Source organism: Sphaeramia orbicularis, chromosome 1 (genome assembly GCF_902148855.1).
Source record: "Sphaeramia orbicularis chromosome 1, fSphaOr1.1, whole genome shotgun sequence".
NCBI lineage: Eukaryota > Metazoa > Chordata > Actinopteri > Kurtiformes > Apogonidae > Sphaeramia > Sphaeramia orbicularis.
The window spans coordinates 37,517,753-37,544,734 of record NC_043957.1 but is presented as its reverse complement, the minus strand read 5'-3'; the positions used below and the strand labels follow the sequence as shown (position 1 = coordinate 37,544,734).

General features: G+C 38.4%; 1 protein-coding gene across 1 annotated transcript in view; it reads left to right on the top strand.

The window, feature by feature from the left end:
* Positions 1 to 26,982, top strand: part of stx8 (syntaxin 8) — a 48,321-nt gene that overhangs the window by 9,428 nt on the left and 11,911 nt on the right. The window lies entirely within an intron of this gene.

Below are 26,982 nucleotides of genomic sequence, written 5' to 3'. Positions count from 1 at the left end.
TATAGCACTTTAACTGATGGCTGCTTGGCCCTGGAGACAAGGGAGACATAAATTAGACTACAAATTCACTCTGTGCAATAGAAATGTGCAATACCTGAGTTTAGCTTTGTTTAGTGTTTGTGTGTTAGTGTATCGTAAAGTGTTTAGTGAATGGTGTTTTAGTGTGTTTGTACTTACCTTGTCCTTGTGTCCAGGTCAAGGTGTGTCAAGGTTCTGAGCTGGACCAAGGCAGGGAAATGTGAAGGAGAGCCAGGGTTAATGTTTTATTACCTCCGCCAAGGAATGGTGGAGATTATGTTTTCATCGTGGTTTGTCTGTTAGCAAGATAACTCAAAAAGTTATGGATGGATTTGGATGAAACTTTCAGGAAATGTTGATACCGGCACAAGGAACAAGTGATAAAATTTTGGTGGTGATTGGTGATGATTGGGGGGGGTGGTGGGGGGGCTGATCTGGCTTGGGTTTTATATGGTTCATGGTTGTGGTTTTGGTTTATGGAGGTTTTTAGGTTAGTTTTAACCATTTATGTAAATTGATATATCCCTTGTTGAGTTGTAGTGGTTTTCATCAGTTAGTTGGACAGTATATAAGGCGCCTGTTTCCATCACTTGTGGTTCTGCTGCTGGAGAAGACACTACTCCTCTGACCTCCATTTACACCTACACTCTTTTGGCACATGCACTTTGTTTGTATTTATGGATGATTGAAAACATTAAAAATAGTGGACCACGCCATTTCCTACCTGTCTGTTCTCCTTCCGCATCTCACTTACCTCCAACTACTAAACGGCCAGCCTACATTACACATGGGATTGGTTCTATATTTAATGTTTGAGGAAATTACAAAAAATAGTCACTTGTCCAGTAAAGGGTTAAACATTAAGCCTTTCACCTCTTCATCACAGTAGATTTCAGTGAGCATAAATTCAATCAGAAATTTGTAGAAACATCTTTTGGTGAAACACACCTCACAAGTATTGACCTGTACCATTACGTCAAATGATGTCTTATTTGTTCATAGCCAATCCTTAATCCCTAAATCATAGTGTATATGACATGTTTTGATAACTGTTTGGTGGGTACATTCGCAAGTTTCCTCCTTTATTTTTTCCTCAGTGCTTAACGTCACGTGGAGTTTAGTGTTTGAAGTTAACTCTCTACAGGTATATAAATCGTTTTCCTTTCTATTTGAGCATTCAGTCTTGTGTGTTGGTGCAGCTTGGGCAGTATTGTTTTACCTACACTAAAGAGCAACAAAATGTGCTGACTGAAAATATTGATTGTGGCAATTTAGAAATCATCAATCTGCAATAAGAACTAAGGAGATTTTCCTATTCTACTGAGCATGCCAAGTAATGTTATAATCCTGTTGCTATGGCAGCTTTATTTGTGTGATATAATTTAAGTGGGTTGTTAAAAAGAGTGTTTGAGCTCTTCCATTTTGTCTTTAAGGCTGTGCCACACTAAATACCCGGCGTTCACTCCAGCTCTCTGTGGTAGTTAATCTAGTACGCAAAGAATGTTGCTTTTTTGCCTTAAAGTTTTTATATGCTTGTTGCCACAGCAGTACTTCTGCATAGATACAAATTTTGTTGAAAGTATAGCTTGTCCTCTTCATTTTATCTGAATATGAGAGACACTGAGGTTCAATAAATTTTCAGCGTAAAAAATAGAATGACTGGAATGTTTTTCTTTCAGACTTGTACTTAAATTACTTAGATTATTGCTTGAGACAGCTTTGTAGGTGCTGCATTTCTTGCTTGTATTAAATGTCAAAATCGACGGTGTAAAAAGTAATGGGATAGTTTAATGTTTTCGGATAGGCAGGGAAAATGGATTTGAGTTATAAAGCAGGAAAAAGGCACGACTCCTTGTTGATCTTGACAGTTGGCGCGTAACCTTGGCGTCCGACTGTCTTTCCGTCTTGCAGGGTTCCTTTTGCCCCTGATCACTGTACTGTAGCGATGTTTTCCTATAAATAGATTAGGCTCTTTGTAGTTTGGCAGCTCAAGTCTAGCTCATGACCCAAGTGCAGTGGAGGTTGCAGTCATTTCCTTTTCGGGAAACAATTCCGGCTGAGGCCACTAAGGAAGATGACCCTTCTCAGAGGTTTAAAGATGAACCCAAAGCCCTCAGTTACTCTCCTCACACATTTAACTGGATCAAAACAGACTTAAATTCAGAAATGAGTAAGCAGACCGATTACTTCAATTCTCACTGTCAGCTTTATGCCATATAACATTGCACAGTGTAGACTTTCCCCATTTCACTTGCCAGTCATAACAAAAAAGGGAAATTCAATCATGATTGTTGGGGTGTTAAAATTAGTTAAATGATGTGGTGCCATTAAGTTTTTCACATTTCTAGCATGATGTTTCTAAAGATTGGTATATTTTTATTTCCAAATTAAATGTTGCAGAAATTGTTCACCACATACCAACTGAAATGACCTGCATCAGCAACAGACTCCCTCCCCACAAAGAAAGATCAACATTAATTTGACTTTATTAGTGTTGATTTTTCTCAGATTGTGACCTCAAACTGTGACATCAGTCCATGTCTTTTCATTCCTACTTGTGAGTGACAGATAGTGGGTAACTCGTTAAAGCTGTTTTTCCTAGAGGCAAAACTTGGAGCCAGACTTTCAAGGCATTATCAGATTTGTATTTGACTAGTGATGATATACAGCTACTATGGCATATAATAACTCTTCTCTTCATAGCTTCTGTTGAATGTTGCCCTTGTAGAGTTTATTGTGTAGTCAGAGATAGAGACATCATCAAAATAGGGAACTGTGTATTTGGGAGAAACAAATTAAAACAGTAAATCAGTCTACTTTTAAGTTTAACAGTAGTTTCCAGCTGAAAAAAAAAATCTGGTCTGGTCACACATAAAGCATTCAAATGAAACAAGTCCCTGCAATTTGTTCCATATAGGCTGCATGTTTCCACCTTCAGACCTTATTTTTAAAAAGACCTCAGTTCTGTTGGTTTTAGCAGATGTTTTCTCACATTATTAACTATCACAGCCACAGCCTTTCCATGTCTCATCTCTTTTTCCCCCTTCTTTGATAATAATGCTTTTGGCTGCTTTGTATTGCTAGGCAACTCCTATCTTTACTTAAAATGCAGTAATACACACTTTTGTGTGTATGTCTAGGACTTGAAAGAAAAGACGCTCATTTGGGCTGAGACCTTCTGGAACAAATTTTAGATGGATCCAAGAGATATTTTCTTTTAGACAGAGCAAAAGGTCTGACCACATGTGCACTTTGTCTGAGACTGAAAGATAACAAAAAGTTCAGGACTTTTGCATGGCACAGTAATAGGTCAGTTCTTCTCTTGGGTAAATCTCAGGTTATTTGGTAAAATAAAGAAGTACTTTTATTTGTATTACTTTAGGTGCCCACTTAACACTTTTATCTAAACTTAAAGTGAACTGAAATTTCAAAAATACTTTCTATTAACACTCAAAAGTGAAATATGCACATTTACAACTACATTTCTCTTTAAATTCTGTTACTGGTTTTTGATTTTGAGACATTAATTTAATCAGTTTTTAAAGGAGTTATATCTGGTATTAATATTCCAGTCTGTGAACAGCAGGGGAATGTGATGTACCAGTTTACACTTATGACTACCAAAACCACCAACAAATCAGTATCCACAGACTGTATCACTCAGTGAATTAGTAAGTATAAAACTCATTGTTTGCACACATCAGTATTATGTCATTTTCAAGGTTTCTACCTCAGAACTCATAAAAAACTTATAGTTGGTTGTACTGACAGTTGGTCAAATGGACAGTTTCTTATAATCTTCACATGCTGCATCATCTGATAGTTTACATCATAGCTCTGTTAGCTTAGCTCTGTTTTTAGACAGAAAAATTACAAATAATTTTCTACAGTTTGTGTCATAACTGCACTAAAGACTTGTATGAAATCATTCAACCAAGGTCAGAACTGTCACAGTTTAGTCTGAACCATGGATCAACAAATGGTGAACTTTAGCGTGGTACACATGTAAGTATTTTCTAAATCTGAAGAGAGTTTTTATCTGTTACAGACCCCACGCATGAAGATAAAAAATCAGGAATTGAACAGTTTTGATCGTACTGTGTGTGGTGTGCTCTGATAATCTCAACACAGCACACCACATACATAACGATTCCATCCCACCACCGATCTAGAATTTAGTCCTCCAAGCCAGAAACCTCGCGTGATCAAACGTGATCTAACAAAAACGATGAAGAAGAAACATAGCAACAATCAGAAAACACGACACACAACATGGAAGAGGACATATGAAAGGGGGGAATGATGGTGTTCTTGGGACTATTTTTTATGGAAAAATACAGAATTTCTGAGGTCCACCGAACTTTATGTTTCAGGTCATCCCATGCTTGTTTTTATTTCCACCTGCTTCCTTGTTCCTCAGTCAGCTCACTTCTTGACTGGCTACATTCCGTTCACGTCACAATTCACTGAGTCATGACTCGGCAGTTGTCGGCTTTTCCCACACACATGAAGATATTTGGTCATAAATATTGAACAAGTTTAATATTTATGATTGTTGGCCCTGACCCATTTCGAAGCCGATTATTGGGACAAATTCACTCTTAACACACCTCAGTGCACAGAATAATCTTATAGGATAATCATATAAGACATAAGATCATCTGGTGTTTGCTATCCTTGATCAGGAAGGGGGAAAATCAGGACAAAAACAGCCCGTTTATCTTTATGTCTATACCCCACTTTAGTTAGGAAAGATAATAAAATCACAAAATAACTGTATACCATCATGAGCCTCACAGTCAAACCCACCGGTGTAGAAGAAATGCTCTGACTTCAGCACATAAGTCCATTCTTTTCATTTGGGGCTGTGTCTAGCAGTGAAAACAACAACAGTGCTCCTAGCTTTTATCACTTTTTTTGACTCTAAAAGTTGTTTCTTAAACGGTTCTCATCCCATCTTGTTATTTTCTGATGTTTTGGTCAAAGGCCTCATGGCTTTAGTTTTCTTCACCATGGGAGACAGAGTGACTCCCTCTAGTGGCCACATACATCTGTTGGACTGTGGGTAGGAATATATTCAGTTCATGTCTCTACAATCCAATACAGTGGCATCTTTGGGAAAACTTCAGAGCTCTTTATTCTAATCACTGTCATGAAAATGTTTATTTATAAGTAGAGATAGTACATAAAGTCCCTAAAATGTAATTTCAGAGCATTAGAAATGTGTACATATGTGTGGTATCATTGATGCATGTGAGTATAATACTGGAATGTATCTGAAACCAGATGATATACATCAGTTGTTGCCTTAATATCCATATGGAAGATATTTGGTTTGCCAGAGGATGATGCACATATAGTATACGTCGAAACAAAACGTTATCATGAACAGTGAAATCATCAACAGCAGCGTCTGGTAAGACTCTCTAATCTATAGTGTTTCTGTAATAATGAGTCTGTGTTATCAGTAAAAACAACATATAGCATTGGCTCTTTATGGTAAATTGAGAATGTTTGCTACTGCAGTACGGTAGCTTCTGTTGCAATTACAGAGAGGGAATTTCTAGTAAAAATAGTTCTCCTGGCTACCTTAGTAAGTGTGATTACTTTTTCATGTGTTGTTTCTATTATCTTGTTCTGCCCAATTACTGTTTCACTGTGCCATTTATGGACCCTTTCATGTTGCTGGTGCATTAGCTCAGATGGTGACCTTTCTGGAGCTGGTTTCTTACAGCACGTTGTCACCCAGCCTGATCACTGGTACAGTAAAAGTGTGTTACTTGCCAAGTGTCCTCTCTGTAGCAGAGCCAGCCACTTAAGAGAACTGAATAGCCTTTACTCCCATGATTGAGTTCATTTCTTGCTAATAATTAGATCACTGATTTGATTCAGTGCTTTCAGCAGAGCATGTAAAGACCTAAGCTGGGCAGCAGTGATGACTTCCAAATAAACAGTAGAGTGAAAGGATAGAGAGGTTCTTACTACTGTGGCACAATGACATCAGTGGCGAGCCCAGAGAATATGGCCCTCTGCTCGCTTCTGCTTTTAGAAACAACTCGGTGAGCAAATAAACCATACTAATGATGGCACTCTGCAAAATGTGAGTGTGGTCAGAGTTGAAGATTGATTTAGTGTTTGTTTGATTCACTGTGTTTGAGAGTGAAGCTTCTAGTTGTGAGCAGTGTTTTCCAGACAGCATGTTAATGCAACGAGTCACGATGAGACGTTCAAAACAGTGTTGTCACCAGAGGAATTTTGAGCGTTTAATGAGCCATGGAAGAGAGCGTCATCTTATGTGACCACCAGATTGGCTGACTGGTTTTTGACTTTAGGAATTATAGAGAGCTATATAAAGAGCTCCAGACTAACTTTTTCCACTAGCGCTGATGTACCCGGCTGATAATTTTAGGAGCACCAGAGCAAAATTTAGGAGCACCATATAAATTAACACGCAACATGACACATTCCTGTTTTTTCCATCTGAAATGTACAGTATAACTGATAAGTAAGCATTTATTAATGAAATGTAAAATGGAAATACTTTTTTTTTTACCATTACATGATAGGCCTTTTAATGTAATTACAGGATTATGGGTATGCACTCACATGCTTGAGCATCAGCCACAAGTTTTACAAATTGCCTGAGCAGGTTAATGGAAATATTCAGTTCTAATCTATTCTGTTTCTATTTTGTCACTCAGAAATTGGATTGTTTCGAACTTGGAGTTTGCTATAAAAGTTGCTTGTGATTGTATTTCAGGCAGTCATGTATACACTTGTATTTCAAGTTCCATTAGATTAGATTAAATTGTTAAAACCTTTTTTTCTTTTTTTTTTTTTAAATCACATTAAAGGTCACAATATCTTATTGATGGCGGTGGCTGAGTGATAGAGTGACAAAAAATAGCCAAATGAAGATACACCATAGGTCTTTGCATCCTTACCAGGCTACAATCAATCATGAGTCCTTGTGTCCTTATTTCTCTATCTATCTGTCCCTGCATCCATCTCTGTCTAAGGCCTGTTGGCATCACACCACTGGTGTTGTAGTGAGGGGAAGGATAACAAAGACGTGAGTGAGGGAGTTGGGTCACATCAGTGACCGCCAAGTGATGAATAATCCATTTTAAGGGCAGCAAAAGAAATTTACATTTTAGGATTTAAAAGAAAAAAAGCATCTGAAGACATTTCATCAGTCACACAATCTGTTTTCCCTCAGTTTATCACTAAGAAAGCCAGTCTTTAGATTTACTTTTTTTGTATTTCAGTGTCTTGAATGCAACCTGTTGTACCTTTGTAATAGTGTTTTCTCTACACCCATTATTCATTTTATGTGTCTATTCTTTGGAAGTTTAGATAAACATATGTGAGTGTTAGGAACTAAAATCATTTGATTGACTTTTAATGTATAGATTTTCTTTGTTGTAATTTGTTGATAATGTAACTGATGTTTTGCATGTAAAAAGTGTATGCAAACAAGTTGGCTGTTTTCCATTACACACATCATACCCCATAAAATAAGTGATTATAAGCAATGTACCATATATACTGTATATATGTCTGTAGTGCATACATACATGTACTTTTTGGGAGTTGCATTCATTGTGTAAAGTGTTTTATAGATAAGGATGATGTGCATTTTGAAGCACGGAGTAATTACCTAATATTAATTCAAGGTATCAGAATGTGAGAAAAATATTTTTGAAGTATGTGTAATATATCATTAGTCGCTCTTCCATTGACCCTCAAATTGTGCAAATATAACTTGCACATAAAAATTTCAACAAAACTCTTGTTTTTTGATGAAAAGTTTTTGCGCTGGCAAGATGTGGTTTGTGGGGCGTAGAAAAATTGGTATATCACGCAAAACGGCAATGGAAAGACCTTTTTCTGCAACTAGGGTCACATGAACAAGAAAAATGTTCATGGATGTTACAACAAGTGAAGAAGAAGAGATGTGTTTTGAATTTAGTACAGAATAGAGGGGTAATACATAATAATAATGAATATATGTGTAAATCAACGTGATATTTATGTTCGTTGCAATGTTTATGGAATGACTTCTCGTGTCATCTTGCGATAATAAATAAACAGATCATTGCATTTGTGATTTAATGGAAAAACCAACATTACGCACTTCTGTTTTTTTCCATATTTAGTAAATATTAGTAAAATTTTGCACATGTCCAATGGAAAAGCCACTATTGTTGATATAATATGTAGATTTATCGATTATAGATAATGCATCTGCCAGTTAAAACGTCAGTCTGTATGTAAATGTCTCTTTCTCAACAACAAAAGGATATAAGGTGGATTTAAATAACCCCAGTTTTTTTTTTTTTAGTTATTTTTAATAGATGCTAACATGTAGGAGGCTTTCATCCTATGAAGTCTCCCTCCTACATGCTTTCTACTCTCCAAGTTCCAGGCTTTGTTGCTGGATCATGGCTTTAATTTATCTCAATCCATCTGGAGCAAATGTGTGCTAGTGACAGTGGTTAGCAGGAAAGGCCCCACGATAAAAAGCCAGTGGCAAAAATTCCCAGACTCTAAGAAGACTGACATGATGTGAGGCAGTAGTAGAGGAGAGATAATGAGATGCTATCAGTGATAAATTTATTTTTGCACCCTGAGCCAGTAGTAGGCGCATCTGTTAGTGTTGTATGTGTATTTAGTGGAAGATTCAAATCTCACTTGACAGTTTAACTAATATTTGATTTTATCAATTGTAACCTTTCTGCTTTTGTGACAAAACAAAGAAATGCGTAAAAACAAGAGTTCTGATGATAGTCTGTCACATAACTCAATCAATCAAAGGGGGAAGGGGGGGGCATATGGATGCACAGCAAACTGAACAGTAATTGTTAAAAACTAGAATTGCTGTTGCTAGTATAACTACCAATAACTAGTACAAATACCCATAACTTTTAATACTCCTACGACTAATACAAGTATTAACAGTAGATATACTCCTGCTGCAGCAGTTAGTACCAATAATGGATAAATGAATAATAATGATGGAGGCAGGAGAAAAGCAGGACTGCAGCAGCAGGTCCACAGATGATCCAAGCAAAATCCAAGAAAGAAATGATAGCTGATGTAGAGCTTTCTTGTATGGGTAAAAAAACATGGCAATTTCAGTCAATATGCAACATTTTTTTCTCTGTTTTATTTATCAAATTGCACCCTCAATACTAATGATCTATTTTGAGGACTGAACGCTGAAGATTTCTATTTTTCCTACATACCAGTCATTCATTACTGGAGTAAAACAACCTTAAATATGTTTAGTTATTTAGATTCAGTGTAATATGTTGAATTAAGGCAGCATACTACAAGATTTCTTGGTGACATATTTCTAGATGTGTTTTGTCTTCTGTGTAAGTGGTGTTATAATGTATTAAGAGCAGTTTTCGGCCTCATTGTGGCTTGCACGTCTGTGGAAACTGGTGTTTAGCTTGAAGTGGCATAAGAGAAATGTTTTTATGTGAGCTGATTTATGCTGGTGTTAACTGTTCCTATAAGAAACATGTTAACATGCAGAAATATAGTTATGTGTCTTACATGCTCTTGTCAAAATATTAATATGAATTGTGAGATGTGGAGGTTCAGGACATGTCTTGATTTTTATGGAGATGTAAAGAATCGGTGTCTTTCTAATTAATCAAGTCTATGTAGTAGGGATGGGAAGGTTATCTGATACGTATCGATACGCCGACACGCGCATGCACAATTTGAGCGCGCCAGTAGAGAAACAGTGAGTAAATGAAAAGTTTGGAATAATATCGCAATGCATTGGTTATTGTATGTTTGTATTGAAATTCGATCCGTTCAATAGAATATATTTTTTACTTGCATTTAAAAGTGTTACTATTTATTTGGGTAAAGTTTTTCTTTTCTTCAGACCTACGTTAACATGTGCCACAGAATATGCACACTCACTACACACTACAGTCTGAGCTCTGGTTAATCACTCTGTATTTTGATTTCGGTGTGAATTGTATCGCATCGTATCTTGAGATGCCACACACACATATCTTTAATATATCGGATCGGAGATGCTGTATCGAGATGCATATCATATCGGCCTTACAACTAAGATTCCCAACCCTACTATGTAGACATCTGATATCAGTTTGGTCTTCATGTGTTTCAAGTTCTGAATACATTGTTAACAGTGTAAGATTAAGGAGATGTTGTAGTAAACGTAAAGTATGCATGATGAGAAGGATGAAGTCAGAGGTGGAGGTGGATCATGACATGGGGTAGTTTGAAACAACATTAAACCGTGCAAGTAAATAAGTTATTACAGGCGTTCTGTACAGACATTTTGCACCCAAAGGAGACCAGTGTGCAGCATGATGCAGGTCTGAGGTGTGGTCAGCCCTGCTCAGCTCATCTGCAGACCCGGATCACATCCAGATGTCCACCAACACGCCTGTGTAGAGACTGGGTGAGGTTGTTTCCCTTCCACTCCCTGCTCCATCCATCCTGTACAACACGCACAGCCACCATGCCTGGCAGTCACAGGCTTTTTCACAAACTATCAATTGCGCATTATCCCTCAAAATGCATACACTAATAAGAAAGGGGAAAAAAATGTAGGGAAGTATGATTTCACCGGTTCTTTCCCACCACCATCTTGAAAGCAAAGATGACACAACACTTGGAAACAAATAGTTTTTGTGATGTGTGTATGTGTTCTTTGAAGGGTTTGGTCTCATTACCATGTCTTTGAGAAATCTATCTTTTCAGTTCTGTCTTAGTGGATGTTAAGCAGGCATTGTGACTTTCACTGTGAAGTTTTCTCACCATAAATTTAAAGTTTTATGTTTATCTATCAATCTTCCACACATCAGCCAGTATTTACGTCAGCATCCATCAATATACATCTGTCATTAGGACTTTGGAATTACAAAAGTACAGTTTTGTTCTACAATTCATCTACAGTTTTCTTTTGCTCAGTGGTCAGTCAGTACTACTTTGTCCCACATTGAAATATCTCTATTTCTGGTGCATTGGATAATCCTGATGAATTTGGTTGTCCTCTAATTACTTTACTGCTACTTAAAACAACTCAGTGATTTGCTGCAAAATCTGGCACAGACATTGATCTGTCAAATAATTGACTCCTGTGCTGTTTTGTCCCTCAGTTTTGCTGCAGTGTTTTGGAGGTAAGACCTTCTCCAGTGGCCAACACTATAAACTGAAATGTGTGGCACATAACTATGTGATTTATCTGGTGTGTCAGTACTTATTGCACTGTCCACTATTTGGCATTACCTCACTGGATAACCTGTTTAGAAAGAGGATGTCATGATTTAACTGTACTATGTTTGCATAGCCAAGTCACTGCTCTGGCTTTTTTGAGAGAATTGCCTAGTGCATGTGGTATGTGTACAATTTAACGGCAAACTGATGTTGATACTGTGCTGTAATTTTTCCCTTGAGAGCTTTTGTGGGCAGAAAGTCCAGGGGAAGCACATTAGCTGTATGTGTTGGTGGTATTGGTGGTTGGGAACCTCTTCAATTTCAGCTGCCAGTTCCCTTGGCTCTAGGCAAAGGATTCCCTGCCATTTAATGGTACCTTGGACTGGCTCAGGCCAGCAGGTTCCTTTTGGCTAACGCAAGTGACAGCGGGAACAAATCTCCCCCTATGTTTATTTAATTGCTAACCGCACCGGTTTGGAGGCCACGTTCAAAGAGCCGACTAGCGTAGAACTGCCTTGCGTTCCCCTCAGCCTCAGGGTAGCATGGGTCATCCCACATAATGAGTGGAAGGACTTACTTTACTAAGTCTGCTTCAACCCAGAGCCAGCACGTGGTTCCCATTTAAGCACAGAGGGAAGATTGCACCTTCATCTGTTGGGCATTTTTACATGTTTATGTGCGTGTGCAAGTACACATGTATACATCTCTTTAGTGGCCCACAGTCAGTGTGTGTGTCCGTGTGCACATGCTTGAGATTGTAAGTGCCCTGTCTGAGTGTGAGATCATTGTGTACACCACATGTCCAGCATATGTTGTCAGGTTGTGATTGGCACACAGGCCATATTTATAACTGCATGAGGAGCTCAGAGACCAATGACTGGGCGAGGATGAGACGAAGTTTGAGTTAGACGTCAGCATAGGACCTTATGGGCATGCAAGCGCACACAAATACACACCCTGCTCTGTGCATGGTGTTGTGGAGACTAGGGTGGGCTACTCACTGTGCAAAGACGGTGCGGTGAGGTAGTCGGAGATTCTAACAGTGAGCCAAGGGGCAAGATGGAAATGAAGAGAAAAACAGTGGTTAAGAGACGGAACGAGAGCCGCAAAATTTATGCAAAAAAGATGGAACAGATAAACTACAATGACAGAAGGACAGATTATTCTCTGAACGAAGAAGTCAGGTGGTCTCACACAACAGGAGCTCATCTAAAGGCTTATAGCTGATGTGGAGGAGAAGGAAGTGAAATAATTTATTTCAGGGAAGAAGACTGACATTGTAACATACTGGTGTTTTGTGACACTTTGCAACTCAAACAAGCTTTTAAATTAACATAACCCATCTCATAGGCAGACAAAGAATGAGAAATGAGATGGCACTAAACAGATTAGTTATTGTGCAGTTTACCTACATTTGTTTAACATCTTGCGTTTAAATTATTTACTCTACCTTTACTGTGGTTTTTGTGTTGTAACTTAACACAAGGTACCTGTAGACATAACATCTTCATTGTTATTGTACTTTAGAGGCACTTGACAGAAATAAGTCTGGAAGCGATAATGATCCTTTAACCTTCAAAGTGTTACATCCTTGGTGATCTTAATCACAGGCTCCACTTAAGCAATCTGTTACAAGTCTTTAATCATGCTCTAAAAAGTATTACTGATGTGTCAGCTTTCTAGAACAAAACATTTCAGGTGCCATTTCATCGGTTATCTGATAACCCATTATGGGTGCCATCATACACAACATCTCAACCTAACAGTGACCCCCCCACCGCCACCCCTCTTTCTCACACTCACAGGACATAAATATTTTAAAAAATAAAGTTTCCCTAAAAAACAATCACTTAATATGTCTTATTGCTGTATTTAAGCATTTGAACTCTTAAATACAGTTCAAACTATGAGTTATAATCACAGGCCATCTGCCTCAGCTCCTTCTTGCAGCCCACACATGAATCCACTTGTGGGCAGTAGAGTCAGTGGTGGCACACAAACATGGGTTTTCATTTAGTGTTTACACCTCCCAACTGGAATGATTCATGTATCTGTGTCTCCTGTGGGATAGATGTGTTGCGGTGGTGAAATAATCCAAGTTTAGTTGAGGGAGTCACAGGATCTCACAAAGGATTTGTTAATTTGTTTAGTTCCTCTGCGGACATTTCTTCTTCTCTTCCAGAAATCAGCACCTTTTTTTTTTTTTTTTTCTCATCAGCTGGAGGATCTGGATAATTACAGAACAGCTGTAGGTGCAGCTGTTTTTGCAAATGGCTGCATAATGTGGCATACTGTCACATTTCATCGCTATCAACAATAAGAGTTGAGCCCAGTGACTTGGACAACACCACGCTGTAGACTGTCATGTCTTGTGTGCACATACAACTATGCATATGATTTTACTCTGTGATTTAAAGTGTTTTTCGGTGGATAGTCCACAGCGTTGCATGTGGTCTTGTTGCGTCATATTTTTTTTGTTTGCTTAGCGCCTTGCACCACTCCTAGCTGTCTACAAGCTGTTTCTTTGGAGGGTGGTAAATTATTTCAGCCGCACTGTTGGCCAAACATTTATTCTAACATCTAGGAGTAGAAGACAGTTGCGCCAAATCCACCGAATACACAACTGAGATTTTCTGCGAATATGTTGACTGAGTAAAAACCTGGTATGCCAGACTGGTTGTGTTTTTGGCTATTTTAGATTTAAATACATGCAGTCAGATTGGCTCTAATCAAACAGCACATTTATTTGAGGTCACAAGATAGCTATAATGTTTTATGTTATAAGCTATAAATGTATCCAGCACTGGTACATTTTAGCCAAAAAGACTGTGCCATTATAATAGTAAGCAAAACAGCACAGTTTGCTGTACAGGGTATTGTATGAATTGCAGCCAAAACATAACAATTGACAGCCATTAAAATAAAATATCATGAAATAATAATTAAAACAAAGAGTAGGCCATAAAAGATACAAAACCAGTCAAAATGATAGAATAGTAATTACTAAAATTTTGCGTAAAAACTAATAAAATAAGCTTAAAAATTAAAAACGGCTCATAAAAACATAAATAATCAACAGTACAATGAGATAAAATAATAAATAAAACCAAGACAAGACCCATGGCACACCTGAGTTAAGACTATAGAATATAAAATTTCCTATTATTGTTGACGTAATCAAAGTTAAATTTGCAGGTAAAAATGTTTTCAGTTTAACCTTAAAATATTATATTTCTGGGCCTCACCGTATGTGAGTGGGCAACATGTTCCAGGGACTTGCAGCATAAAACTACAGGCATTTTCACCCATAGTTATGGACACCAGGCAACCTGTTCCAGATGACCTGAGGGGTCAAACTGCCTCATGGTAGAAATATTATGTCATGTTATAATGCAATTTTGGTAGGTGGCTATATAGTGGATTTATGTATCTGTTCTTGACATCTGTACTAGTGTATTTGTATTGTGGAGAGATGAGTTTCAGGTATTATTCCTAAATGCACTGACATTTCTCCTCATATGGTGAAGTTAGCAGATTAGTCGGTTACCAGTGTTACTATCATTAAGTACAAAAGCATACTGCATTTATGAAGTGCTTTGTCACTATTTCAGCCAGTGATGCACAGCTCTGACCTGTCCACTGGGATGAACTTGGGACTGTTTTCATCGTCTTGTACAAAAAGAACTGGGGATCAATTACTGTGCTTTGCAACCTGTCACTTTATTGACAAAATGATGCCCCCTCATGTCCCATTTTCCACCCCTCTATTCAAAAACGAATCACCTCTGACACTACAGATATTAGATGTTGAATTGTCATTCATTAGGTGTGTCACATGTTTGTATATTCATCTTCGGTAGTGGTTTGTGTACAGCCCATTGAGTCATTTTACCAGCAGTGTGATATGTCAATAAAACGAGATAACCTGGACTAGATCTGATGTTCAGAGACAATGACTTTTGTTTTAAGTCTTTTCCATGAGGTCACTTTGACCTGCTGTTATTATCTTCCTCTTTATATTGGTCAATGTTACCTCTCCGTCAGAAGGGACATTTATTAGGACTTTGAACTCCAGGACCGTATTGGACGAGGACTCATGCACAGTGCATGATCAGTAAAGTCCACTGACAGCCATAATCCCAGATTTGATCCTACCGTCCCTGAGAATTTTCCTGGCTGAACAACAACATGGTGACATTTCATGTTCTGCATCCTTTGTTCATTTTCAGCAGATAAATAACAGCAGATCCTGAATTCTCTTTTCTGCAATAAAACATTATCAGGGGTCTTATAGCTCGCCGTTTGTTATTGCTCCTGTTCTCCCTCCAAACGCATCATTACTCACTCTGGAGATGACTCCTCTTCAGTTTGTGATCCAAATGTCTGATGGAAGCATGTCATATCTGGAAATCGGCTATATGTATGTGTGAAAGTGTGCACCTTCCTATTTTTAGGGGTGTGTGCCTGTCTGTGTTCTAGTGTTCCTTGACGACTCTGTGTTTGTGTCAGCGTCTGTGCATGGGAGCATATGTATCTCCCTGCGTGTGCATTATGAGTAAAACAGGCTCTGGCATGAAGATCAAAGTCTGTCCGTAACTCCTCAGTCAGTTAGTCAGTCAGTCAGCCGGCCAGCGTATTGCCGGGAAGCTCTAGTCTCCACAGGGGATGCTGAATTATTAGACTCAGATTATTTCAATTAAGGGGATGCTCCCACTTTGTACTTCTTTTGGTTGTTTACAACTTATTCATCCTTCCTGTGGATGCAATAATACAAAGATGAGTCATACTTAATCTGAATGAGACGATACCTTTATATCATTTTCTTATTTTTGAATGCTCCGTTCGTGTTAATGCACATCTGACTCAAAACTAGTAGGTACAATAGATAATCTAATAATTGTGCCAGTATCCTCTTCTCATTCTCAACAGTTTTCCTTTTTTCTCTCTTTATTAGTTCCTATTTTTCAATATGTCACCCCCTCCTGGGTGTTCGCGCTAATGAAGTGTGGTGTTAGTGATGAAGTGTAACAGGGGCTGGTTTGGAGGTGCTGTGCCAGTGACAGGGTGGTCCCTGCTTCACACGGCTGCTGCTGCTGGCACCCTGATGCTCATCATGCACACATTGTTCAGTGGCACCTGGCCGTATGAAGGGTGAGGGTGGAAAGCCTGGTAATAATCAGACGTCTTCCCTTTTCTTTCAGTCTATGCTCTGTTCTTATACATTTTAAACTTGTTTACATTAATCCTTAAATGACAAAGTATATGTAATGCGCCAATAACTTCAGTTCATGTTCATTACATTTACTGCACAGGAATGACTAGTCTTATAGGAGTGGTCATGTTACTACTTTTTCCTCACCGCTCTTACTCAGATCCTTTATTTTTTCTGTTGGTAGCACTATGAGTTTGATCTTTATTAATTGTGGGTATGATATTGATATGTTCCAGCTGGCTTGAAAAACCCAAGCATATAAAAGCTAAAACCCATTACAGTCAACACATGCCCAGTGGTCTTGACAAAATCTCTTTCCTCCTGATGGGGTTTTGTCTTTGTTTGATGATCGTCTGACTCACTTGTTTTTTTGTTTATATGCACTACGCTGATCATTTCCTGTTTTTGCAGACTATGACACAGGTTGTTTGAAAAAGCATCAGTGGTGTTAAACTCATGCAGTGCTCATGAAAAATCCCCAGCATCCTCTTTTCAGGTGTTGTCTTGTATTCTGTCTGTGCCAAGCACACACAAACTGAGTCCTTCCAGCCTTTCTCCTCTAACAGACTTGTTGACAACACACAGCAGGCATTTGTGCTTCACCATATGTTGCCTCTGGAATATTGCTGTAGAATTTTGTTATGTAATTGTGTGTGTTTGTTACCTCCGCCAGGAAGTATTGTGATCACTTTGCTTTGTGTGTTTGCGTGCGTGCGTGTTTGTTTGTTAGCAAGATAACTCAAAAAGTTATGGATGGATTTTCATGAAATTTTCAGGAAATGTTGATACTGTCACAAGGAAGAAATGATTCAATTTTGGTGGTGATGGGGGGGGGGGGGGTCGGATTGTGATGAAATTTTCAGGAAATGTTGATACTGGCACTGGTCTCTCTTGGCGGAGGTCTGCGCTCTCCGAGTGCTTTTCTTGTTAATTAGTATTTTAAGAGTATAACTGCTTTGACAGAAACATGAAATTATTTTTCTTTTCATTCACTTCTTTTTGTTCTTGCAACACTATTCAGGTACTTATTCTCACTCTCTTCTTCGTTCACCACATGGATAGGAAGAGCCATGTTTGACCAGTTCTGTGCAGAAATCCAAGCGAGGAATATTACATACTTTACCTTTCAACTTAATGTCAGACAATTTCATAACATACAGTAACAAGATTCTATTGTTAAGTAGCAGTTGCATGTTAGTAAAAGTAGCAAGTCATGGGTAAGAATACCTTTTTAAAAACATGCCTTACATAGTAAGTGGATGTATTTATGTGTGTGCTAATGTACTCCTTTAAGATAAATTTGTTTGCCACAGTACATTCCCATAATTCACATCCACCTTCTCTAAGAATGGTTTGTACGTGCTAAAACTGTGTGCAGTGGCGAAGTTTTCCTCAATTTATGTCCTTTCCTTTGAACAATGTTCTTTCAAATGGAAGAGGTTCAACATTCATCAACTGGTTATCCTTTTTGGTGTCCATCATTTGCCATGATGGATCTTGGCGTGAACGTAGCAGGGTTAGTGAGGTGAAACTATCCGTGGACACACAGCCGGTTTCAGTTTCAAATCGGCACACAAATGTTTAGGATTAGAGCTGGAGATGTGGAAGTCAGCATGTTACAGGAGTCAAAGTGGAAGGTCACTACCGTCACCACTTTTTGGTATTTTTAAACTCCTCTGTATATATTAAGGTTTTTTTGTGTGTCATTTGTAATTTGTCAGTGTTCTGCCAACCACACAACACACTATAAAAAGGGAAATGAGTTTTGTCATCACAATGTCAGACAAGATTCCACGCTTTGCTTACCTGTTGTTCTTTTTTCTCATTTATGCTTTCATTTATTCACACTTAAACATTTAACTACCACAGAGGATTCTGGTTTCTGATGCTTTTGTGTAGTAGAATTACTTAAATATATGTTATGTTTCACCTGTCACAAGGTTATAGCATCTTTTGATGGAGTTGTAAAAGTTTGGCACGGTCAATACCTAGTTAAAGTTTAAACAAACAATACTATGATTTGACCATTTGGTAATGTTCCACGCCCTGCTGCTACACCAGTGAGAACAAATGCCAAATGATGCAATAGAAGATATCCAATCCCCAGCATATTGACCTGGGCATCCTGTCAGTCCAGTTTGTGGGAGGGGGAGATTCATTGAGGCCGAGGGGGGGACAGTGTCCAGCAGTGAGACTAATCTGTACACATGTGGCTCAGTACTTCAGAAGGCCAGATGTTGGGAGAATGAATTGTATGTGGTGATGCCTGAACCAGCACATGTGCACATTTTGCCTTAAAGACACACAAACAAACATGAATATATTGGGTGAGAGTTTAGAATACATACTGTGCTGAAGTAAATGTATTTAAAACAACTGAGTCTGTGTATTTGAACTGCTCTGATCATGACAGAGTACAAACAACCTTGGTAGAAATTTTCAAGAGCACAGTTTTTATTACATATACAATATGTACAATATGTATACCCAACATTGCTTTACACAGTGATATCATCCTTCATGCTCATTTCCCATCTTGTTTGTTTAAATGGGCATTTCACTGCTTCATATTGCTATTGCATTTCAGAGGCAAGTCATTTAATATTCATTGATTTCTAATGTATTACATTAAGACTGGTTGGCCCCTTGGTGAAAAAGAATACACTGAAGTGGCTTTCCTTGAGCTGTTGGCCTCTGCAGTAAAAATCAAATCATTAGCTATCCATGTTTTTTCATTGTCATGCTAAAGGTTTGTTGATGAAAGAAAGTGGTTGTGATTATTTCACTCCTAGCATGTGTTTCATTTTTTGTTCTCTACCATCTCATCTTCCATGGGCAGAAATTTTTCACACTTAGTTTATCAGCTGGTAAAAAAACTAAGGTTTTCAATGGAACTCCCCTTAATCTTGACTCCCTACAGACTCTCAGTTTGAGTTTGTTTACAATAAGCAGCCGAGAGGAAGACGAAAAAAGAGAAATAAGTTTAAAGAAACTCTTCCAAGACTGTGCAACTTCTTGTAAATACCGTAATTGCCTTGTGTTGTATCATCGCGCAGAGTGCCTCTGTGTGTGCCAAGTGAAGTTCCAGTTACATCCAGAAATGTGTGTGTTTTGGTTGGCAACACAGCACTGCCCTCCATACACAGTCAGTCACACCAGGGCCAATTGGTAACAGTTGTAGTCAGCTCCCCCTGCATTATAACAAGGGGCACAAGAGGAGGGTTGAGTGAAAAAAAAAAATCTTTTTTACTTGCCCCTTTCTCCATATCCTCAGGAGAAATCATCTCCTGAATAAGCACAACAGAATTAGCCCCACTGAGTCAGATTGCATTTAAATCGGCAAGAGAAAACAAGCATTTTCTCTGTGTGCTTTGCCCACTCTGGGAAGCAGTCCTATAATAACACACAGAGTTAATACAGCACATCCTGGAGCCACACTGGGGTGTCACTGTTTATGGTATTGCCTCCACCACATGCTCACTCACACAAACCAAAACCACCACTGCTATAGCCTCTGTGTCAGTCAGCAATACAGAGGCTTAAGTAGATGTGCAGCAGATTTGGTATGCAGGAGTTTAATAATTAAGATACAGCCCATGATAAACATCTTACCAAACTTATGTATGCTCAGATTTGCTGGCTTCTGGCTTGAATTAGGTTTTAAACTATGTGATGATTTGCTTTGAAATTGATATTTAGACCTCATGCTTAAGTTGCATTTACCCAATGTGGTGTAATGCATATCTGCAAAGAAAAGGGTGATTTTTATCTATGTATTTGTATCCTCACTGGCACTGCAGTTTGTTATAGCAGTGGGATCTGTCAGTATCTCAAGTAAACATCCTAAAAGAGAAAACCACAAAAAAAAGAAAAGAAAATCCCTCACAAGATGCTACATTTTTGAATCTCTAAGCTTCAGTCCAAAGTGCACACAAACACTGTTTTTTCTGTTCAGTTTATCCTTTCTCTTTCTCCACAGCGCTGTCTTTCTCCCATTTCAGTGGATGATACAATTAAAACCTAATGAGAAACATGAGTGTCGTATGGGCCAGTTTGTTGTGTGTTCTGTAGTCTGACAATATTTTTCCATTATCCTTGTCCCTCACTCGCCTTTTAGGTCTGGATAATGTCTGTTTCTGGGAGGTCAGTGTGGTAATCAAGTCTATGCAGTGGCAGAGCGTTTAGGATGGATAAGATTTGGCCTGAGATTCTGTGTTTTGGAAATTCTGGGGCTTTCTTGGTTGGTACTCAGTCTCAGGTTTGTATGGAACTCAGGATATTGCACTGGGACTGAGATACAAAACCAAGTGCCTTGTTATTGATTCTGTCGTGACATTATTGGATAAAACTTGTGGGTTCTGCTGAGGTGTGAACAGTATCCAGTATCATAAACCTAGACCTGTACATTTGTTGAGGACGATGAGGTCTTGCTTACCTTGCAGATCATTGGCACTGGCACAATTTGTAGCTGAGTTAACTGGGATAAGGATAATCACCTCCAAATTTTTACACGGTTTATTGTTCTGTGTTTAGAATGAAGAATGAATGATTAGAATGTTACGGACCCCAGGAAGAGTAATGGACCACAGGAAGAGTAGCAACCACTACGGTGGAAGCTAATGGGGATCCGTATAAACAATAAAACAATGAGTCAACCATATAGTAGTATGTATGGTATAATATAGAACTATGTCGGCAGTACTTTAGATGACCTGAATTACTATTAAAGTGAGTTTTATTGTGTCTCTACACCAGCGGCTACTTGTCACATTCTCATCTCAGGTCATTATCATGAGGAAATTTCAGCAAATTTCACACAAATGTTCTCTTTGACTCAAAGATGAACTGATTTAGAATTTGGTGGTAAAAAGTGAAATATCACTGACCTCACATTTTGACCATAAAGAACAAGTGGTGCCAGGCACAACAAACCCCGCCCCTCGCATGTATTGTAGCTTATTTTGGCATCGATTCAGCTGATGTCATCATGTCTATGTGTGTGCTGATGTCAGCATAACATTTGCCTTTATATATGTGCCAAGTTTAAAGTAAATTGAAACAAAATTGATGTTTTTGTAGACATTTGAAATTTTGCCTCTTATAAGTGAATGGGAGAAGAAAAACGACTTTAAAAATTTATGAAAAATGTAAACTTTGACCTATTGTTCCCAAAATGTAACCACATCTATTATGGGTCACTAGCAATCTATAAATCCAATTTGGTATGAATTCAGTTAATAGTTGTGCTGCTAGAGTGTTAACAAACAAACAAACAAATAAACAAACCAAATCAAAAACAATACCCCTTGCTCCCTTGATATCCATAAGGTCGAGGTCAGCTTCGTAATATTCTGCAAAAACATTTGACTCAGCAACAGTAAGGAATACTAACAAAATTTCACATTTGGTCAAATGCTGTAATGATGTCACTATCACAAAGTGACTGCCCACTGAAATTCCTTTTAAGTCTTCACTACATATATTTTATGAGACTGGACTGACACAGACGTGAACTGTGGTGGTAGCAATTCACAGACCTGGCCTCAAGGACAGTATATTCTAAGAACCCTTTTTTGGATTAGAACTAGGCCTTTCTGTGTTGAGTTTGCCTGTTCTCTCTGTGCCGCATGGGTTTCCTCCAGGTCCTGTGGTTTTCCCCACTTTTAAAAACTGGCTTTACAAAGGTTAATTCTCAAGTCAGTGCCCTTGACCATGGTACTGATGATGATCTAGACCACAGGTGTCAAACATGAGGCCCGGGGGCCAAATCTGGCCCGCCAAAGGGTCCAGTCCGGCCCTTGGGATGAAGTTGTGAAATGCAAAAATTACACTAAGATATTAGTGTAATTTTAGTTCAGGTTCCACATTCAGACCAATTCAATCTCAAGTGGGCAGGACCAGTAAAATACTATCATAATAACATATAAATAATGACAACTCCAAATGTTTCTCTTTGTAAATGTAAATATTTTCATGTATTTACACTGAAACAAAGTATCATTTAAAAAAAAAATGCAAATAACCTGAAATGTCTTAAGAGAAGCAAGTACAATTTTATCAATATTCTACCTGTTATTAAATGTTTTGCGGATTTGTAGATCCACTGTGATCTGTACGTTATAATGTACATGTGTAAATGATAAGCTGAGGCATAATATTGTTAAAATTACACTTATTTTTTCAGTTTGTTTATGTTAATTACATCTTTTGAGAGGATAGTTTGTAGATATAAACCTTTTCATAATGTTAATGAACTTTTTTCACCCTAAAACATAGAGAAAAGTTTGGAGCTGACATTATTTATATATTATTATTTTATTATTTTACTGGTTTGACCCGCTGCAGATCAAATTAAGCTGAATCTGGCCCCTGAACTAAAATGAGTTTGACACCCCTGATCTAGACTTTTCCCCCCGAGTGCCTCCAGTGTCACCTCACTGCTTCTAATGTGCTAGTTGGTAATGCTAATACTAATGCTAGGTGCTGTGTGTATTAGAATGGGTAAAATGCAGGGACCAAATTTCCGTATGAGATTAAAAAAGGCAAATTAACCTTATCCTAACATTTTATTGGCAGGCGGGAATCCATTTCTATGTGGAGTGGCTAGGCTTATTCCTAGAGATACAGTAAGAAACATTGACCTTTGAGAGAAGATTGCAGTATAATAGTTGAATTTTTCATTTGAAGTATTTGTTAGTTTTTGTGGTGTAATGGTCTGGTTGTAATTACTTATACCCTTCTCAAAGTAATTCAGCAGTGAGGAGAGTTAAGAGAAGGCAGCTGGATCTCCGTGTCACACCTGCAGTGTTGTTATGAGGCTTATGGGTGTAAGCCTTAAACAGCCACAATGGTTGGAATAATACATCTGCTCCTGTACACCCTTGACTAGGGTTACACTTAGCCCAAAGGCTTAGTGTTTTCTTCCAGTTTGTGCCTTGGCCGTGTAGTAAACCTTTTGCGTAGAGCACTCAGTCGTGCAGACAGTGAGTGAATGTGGTTCCAGGTGCCGCTGACAGACTTGTTAACCCATTAGCCCACACGGAGCAGGATTGGCCACAACTGAAACTGTTTATATACAAAACTGTGAAGTGCTGGACAAGAGATTAAACTGCATTAAGATAGCACAAAGTCAGCAGCATGAGGTGAATGACGTTATATGAGAGCAACATCTGTCTCTTGTTGCTATTCTTACACCGCATCAGGTTTTACGTATACTGTCTTTTTTTGTAAACAAATGACCCTGTTGGTTGCAGAGAAACAACAGAGTTGGCATTTCCATCACGTTATGTCACAGCTGCTGTTATCTCAGTGGCCAAGACAAATTATGTGACAGGATTGTAAAATGTCATCTGTGCCACCTTTACACCTTTCACATTTTGTAGATTGATGCATGCAACCTCATACATACTGTATATAGTAACTTTGGTAGTTATAAAAAGCAGTTATCTTATTTCACCATGCATTGTGCTGTAACTGGAAAAATTAATTAACTTCATGAATAAAGAGTGTATTGGCTTGTGATGACAGGAAAAGCAAAGTTTGTTTAGTCTTGTTCCGCACTACAAAATTTGTTGTCACTCATATTTATTATGATGTTGGTTGTGTGTCTCAGCTGCCAAATAACTGGTCATGTTTTTATAGTGAATGCTTACATAGCCAGCTGTTAATGTTGTTGTTGTTGTTAATGTTAATTGTTTTGTATTTGCAGTGAAAATGGCATAACAAACACTATAGCAACAAGTCCCTAGGCCCAAAGCGTTTTTTAATGACCTTGTGTTGCATATTTTCACAGAATTAACTCAGAAAGGCAATGCTATCTTATAAAGATGCAAAGTTCTGCTGCTATCCACAGAGAGACTAGTTCTGTTTAGCTATAACTCATTTGACTCTGTCTTTTTTCAGTTGTTTGTTCCTGTCACATTACTTACATAGTCTAGTCTCTGATGAAATGCTTATCTAAAGCATAATTTATTTTAGTTTCTCTGATATATATCAAATATAAAAAGACACCACTGAATTCCCGTCACTGTCTCGAGGTAAAATGATGCTGATATTATGCACTTCAGAACAGGCTGATTGATGCTTTCTATCAGCATCTATCCTACATTGTCTGCTAAAAGAGGTATGGCACACTCAGTCCACTTTGTGTAAGAGATTAAAAAAATCCAGAATGTAGCTTTAAACACCCGACAAACAGGCCGAATGAAATGTTTGCGTACAAGAGTATGTTCGCGCACATGACGTGCTCTCCCACACTGTGGCTTTGGAGGTTTATCCAGTGTAACAGCATTTTAAATAAACAACTCTAGCCTGAAACAGGGCCTTCTTTGTGGTGTGGCAGATCCAAGCCAGGTCCAGCAGCTGTCATACATGGAAGCAACAGTTACAGTAGGAAATTGAGAATTATGTTGTTAGGACCATGACTTGATAACAGAGTGAATTCAAGGACTACGCACGTAGAAAAGGCCAGTACCTGCCGAAGCTGCCATTCTGAAAAATTAATTCAGCGTGTCATTACAGCTGCAGTTTAAGGTCACATCCTAACACCGTTGTATCTTGGCATGGTTGGGAATTCATCAATGAATTGAGATGTTATTCCAGGGCCAGAACTGAATCAAGAAACTTGGCACCAGCTGACCAAAAACATCCTTTATGACTAGCTGGAGTGGCACGCGGCACAAATGGTTCAGTGTCTACACCCCTTGTCTGCCAGTAAAGGAAGCGTTCTTTCCTTCTAAATTGTTGCCTGATGCTTAGATGATGATGTGGGAGTCTCTGGGGACACTGTACATACGGCGCTCTCACGTCTCCCATCCCCATATCCTTGCCCCTTCACACTCTGTACCGTCTGCAACCTCCAAACTGACATGCCTTTCTTTCCTTCCTCAAAATATTTGTGCAGCTTAATTATCTGATGTCAGCCAATAGTAAGCTGTCCTGTCCTGTCAGATACTGATGGCTCGTAGTTGAAGAAACATGTTTTTTCTCCACTTTAATTGCAACTAGAGCTAAAGACAGAAGTCAAAAAGTCAAGCTTGAATACTCACCTGCAGGATTTCAGTTGTGTGTCCCAATTTCTGGCAAACCAAAAGCAAAGGCTCAAAGAGTTTCTAAAGAATACTGAAACATGACCGAGTATTATTTCTGCATGTAGTAGCAGCAACAGTTTTCATTCAGTGGATGGGATTGATTGACTTGGCAGCTGTGAATGAGTTGAGTTTCCCTTTTCTGTGAAACATCAGTTTATCAGAGACTGATGCAAAAAACTTTAAGGAGTTTTTCTTACCCTCATCTTGTCTTTATTTTCATTTCATCTTCATTTACGTCATTTTGGTTTTGTTTAGTTCTGTGTTTTTTCCGTTAAGATAGGAACTGCACAAGAGCTACCACCACTACTGCAGAACATATACGATGCCAGCTATGTATCTACATCTGCAGACGCACATTTCGGGTGAAACGGACGGCTCAAATTGTATTGGGTAGTAAATCCCTGGATTTATTATCGAAGTAGTAAGTAAGGCTGTGTGATTTTGCAAATTTTTTCATCATGTACTCATTTGTAGCTGTGTGTTAGTTTAACCCTTAAATGCGTAGAACTGTTTTGCTCTACATTCAACCCTTCCTAAGTTGTTTATCACCATTTATTTTATATGTCCACTGCATATTGTATTTTTCAGTGAACATCAGGTATTTTCCTGTGTTTGATTTACTGACCTTGCAGATGTTCATAAAAGCATAAAAGCTCAGACAAGTGCAGCAAATGTCTCCAATGCTGACAGTGATGGTCACAGTATTCCTGTGTTTACCACGGAGTCTCTTAACATCCAAATAAGACATATCTGATGCCGCTGAAATGCTGAGAGACTGCATTTTACCTGAGTTATTGAAATGTGTTGATATAATTATTACAAATTTTCAATAGATGTCTTTGGTCACTAGCGGGTGTTTAAGTCTTTGAGGATTAAGAAGTTGTAAATTTTGTTGTATGTAAAATGTATATTCAGCTTTCAGTAGAATTACTTTCAGGTAATAATCACTAGTACATCCATCAGTTGAGATTGTTTTGTCATTTACAAGTATAGGCAGCTCAAAATCTTAACCCTGAGGCAATATTATCTGAAACCTGCAACACGTTTTAATGTCTGACCTTAACAAATCAAGAATTCGGAATTATGTCAGCAGTTATCTGTTTTTGAGCCAGACCTCTGGATACGCCATGTCAACACAGTGGCTAGCTCTAACAAATCACATAGGCTTCAATCTGGACGACCCTCAAGTCAGGAACTCCTACTGAAGAACTGTAGCCCAACTGCCAAACACACATAAACACACACTCACTCACACACACACTCACACACACACACACACACACACACACACACACACACACACACACACACACACGCACACACATACTCTCTCTCTCTCTCTCTTTCTCTAGCAGCCCCATCCCTGAAACCGAGGCTTACATCTTTAAAACTCATGAACAATAAGGGCTTGATTAAATCCAGAATGGATTCAGGAAGTAGTGAAACCGTTTG